The 3,315-nt window shown below is 35.7% G+C and overlaps 1 pseudogene; it reads right to left on the minus strand.

Annotated features, from left to right (window-relative positions):
- Positions 1-286: 286 nt before the first annotated feature.
- LOC141493767 (olfactory receptor-like protein OLF3) lies at positions 287-1,288 on the minus strand (annotated as a pseudogene).
- Between the last annotated feature and the right edge of the window lie 2,027 nt (positions 1,289-3,315).

A 3,315-nucleotide genomic window follows, 5' to 3' on the forward strand; every position in this document is an offset into this window, starting at 1 on the left:
CTGCATTATGCTAGAACACCCTATGCAATTATTCTGAGTGATTCTTCCAATATTAAAATACTTTGTTTTTAAAAGGAAATGGTTCTCCTGAAGCTAGGATGAATGTGGCAAATTAAATAACAAAATAGGATTTCTTTTCTAGATTATACAGAACATCAAAAATAAATGAAGCAAACTGAGGAAGCTATGTGTCTAGCAGTCACTGTCTCTCATCTCCTACCCTAACTTTTTCATCAAAATATGAAGAAGAGCTCTTCCAACTCTCAAAAGGAGGAGAGTGATATGGGTAGTGCCGGCCTCATTGGAATCTTGGAAAGAAAATTTATACAGTTGTCTCTTTGTGCGACTCATGAACAAGTCAGCTTTGTCTTTAATTCATAGAATTGCCCAAGCAGTTTCTTCCAGGCTCACTTCACTTCCTTATTCCTCACATTGTACATCACAGGGTTCAACATGGGTATTAAAAGGGCATAGAACAATGAGATCATCTTCGCTTGATATTAGGGGTTGAGTTGAGCTGATGTAAGTGAAAATAGTCATCCCATAGCACAAAGACATCACTGTCAAATGAGAGGTACAAGTCAGAAAGGCTTCCTTTCTTTCCTCTGTGGACTGAATCTTCAGAATAGCAGAGATGATCTTGATGATATAAGAAAACAGAACTAGCAAAAATGGGGTCATGAGGAGGATAATACTGGAAGACATAATTGCAACCTCATTGGAGGCCAATCTTACCACAGCTGAGATATCATCATATGATATGTGATCAATGACAAAATTTGTGTACCTGGGAAGCTGGAAAGTGATGGCAGTCTGTATGAGAAAGGTCAAGGAATTACTGATCCAGGAGGAAACCACTACTCTGGTATAGAAACCCACATGAATAATGACTGAGTATTGCAAGGGATTGCAAACTACTATATAGCAATCATAGGTCATTGATTCCAAAAAAACAAATTTAATTCCACCCAGACACAGAAGGAAAAATAGCTGGGAGCACAACTTACATATGGCATTGTTTATCTTCTTCCATGAAGTATGCCAACATTTGGAGACAATGCTGCTTGCATAGGAGACATTGACAAGGTTGAGTCCAGTGAGGAAGACGTACATGAAAATGGACAATTGGGTATCAATCAGGCAATCAGAATGATGATCAGGATATTTCCAAATACAATCGGTAGGTAAATGGATAGAAAAAGGACAAAGAGAAAGACCTGAGTCCTCCAGTATCTAGATAGGCCAGAAGAATGAATGAACTTACACACATCTGATTATCTTTTTCCATTAAATTGTGAAGGACAGTCTGTAGGGAAAAGCAGAAATAGGAGAGATCATCATGTTTGAAAATCAAGCATTAGATTTTTCAAAGCAGTATGTTTTTATCACACCAGGATTTTTTGTAGACTTTCTCTATCAATTTGGAAGAAGTAATGCAAGTGTTTCCAATAGAATGTCATTAGAACAAATAGAATCAGCTTGACTCATGAGGTAATGATCCCCTATCTAAGGAAGTATTCAAATCAAATTGATGACCATTTTGAAGGGATGTCACATAACATTTTCCTCATTGTGCAAGGAGATTGATTAGATGATTTCTAAAGTCTCTTCTAAATATAAGATTCTATGATTGTAGGTTTGGTCCCTCTGAATATTTAGTTTCATTCTATTTCATGACTATGGACTCAAATCACCTGACCTGGGTCAGTGGACTTCATTGTTCCCTCTGCACCACCAATTTCTATCTCTTCTGTCATGCTCTTGTGAATTCTCAATCCTTCCCTTAATTTTGAATTTTCCCTTCTAATCTAAAAGTATGGTGAGTAAACCATCTCAAAAAAAAAACCCTTCTTCCCTGGTCTAAAGTGATGTCTCCTCCTCCCCTCTTTCACCATCAAACTTCAAGAAAGATGAGTCTAAGTTCACAGTTTCCATGACTTCAAGAAATATTCATTAATCTTCTACAAAAAAAATATTAATCTAGTATATGGAGAAAATGCATCAGACCTTGGCACAAATACAAAATAAATGCACTCTGTTCCTTTAAGGCATTCATAATCAATAGAAAGCAGATGTAACATTTTGGTAAAGGTACTGATGAACCAACTTGAGAGGATGAGTAGAGAAAGTTTCATTCAGAATAGTGATGCTATACTCACAGTTGATTTAACTTTTTATTAGGAGAAAATCGTTTCAATTTCATAATGTGTGAGTCATCTATCTGTAAGACCTCTGTCATGAGTTGAAAACACTTTGGTGAAAATTATAGAAAAAATGAGATCAGTTTAGCATTCAGAAAATTCATATTTGTTGAAAATGTGGAAGAGGAAAAGAGCTTATGGTTAATTATGACATAAAAGAGGAAAATACAATCATCATTATGATAAATAGTTGTATGAGGATAAGATTAAAGTTTCTGTCAGGGGCCAGGGTCGGGGGAAGGCCATTCTGTCAAATCCATGCACAATATTGTCTTTGGATGATGACATACTGCCAGGCTGAGGGCAAGAGGAAGTATGGCATTAGAGTACTGAATTTGGCTTCAGAAAAACATAATACATAATATGTCTAGCAAATATTAATTGTTTGATGGTCAGATATACCTAAGTCCAAATTCCATAGGGGCAGCTAGGGGTTATAGTGGATAGAGCACAGACTTGGAGTCAGGACCAGAATTTGAATACTACCTCAGACATTTGACACTAACTAGCTGTATGTCCCTAGGCAAGCCATTTAACCCTGATTACCTCACATACAGAGCCATCTCCTGTCTTCCTGATTCATCTCTGTTCTATAAATTCTGGAAGAGAAAGTGAGGCTGGTGACTTAGCACAGCCTCCCCCCAACTCAATTCCAATTCATGTGTTTGTCATGGTATCACTTTCCCGATGTCATGATCTTCCAGAATGATGGACAAAGCCACAATTACAACAAATGCCATATCTAATAGTAGCTTTGTGATAATAGGCAATTCAGTTATTCTCTCAAAATCCCAATTTCCTTGTCTTAAAAATAAAGAAGATAAGATTGGTACTTCCTACCTCACAGAATTAGTATAAAAAATTTGATGAAATAGCATAAATAAAAGTACTGTTATATAAATGGCAGTTATTTTAAAATAAAAATAGTAATTTTTATCTGTGACATTAATCTCTTTATCATCAATTTTGTACTGTGAAGTTATACTGAATTTGTATAACACATTACAAAGTTGAGTGTCTTTTAAAGCTTTCACTTGATAAAACTATTAATTATAATTATATAATGCTAAAATTCAGAATTTTGGAACTAAGGTTAGTAGAGATCATTGAGTCC

This window comes from Macrotis lagotis, chromosome 7 (assembly GCF_037893015.1).
Source record: "Macrotis lagotis isolate mMagLag1 chromosome 7, bilby.v1.9.chrom.fasta, whole genome shotgun sequence".
NCBI classification, from domain to species: Eukaryota; Metazoa; Chordata; class Mammalia; order Peramelemorphia; family Peramelidae; genus Macrotis; species Macrotis lagotis.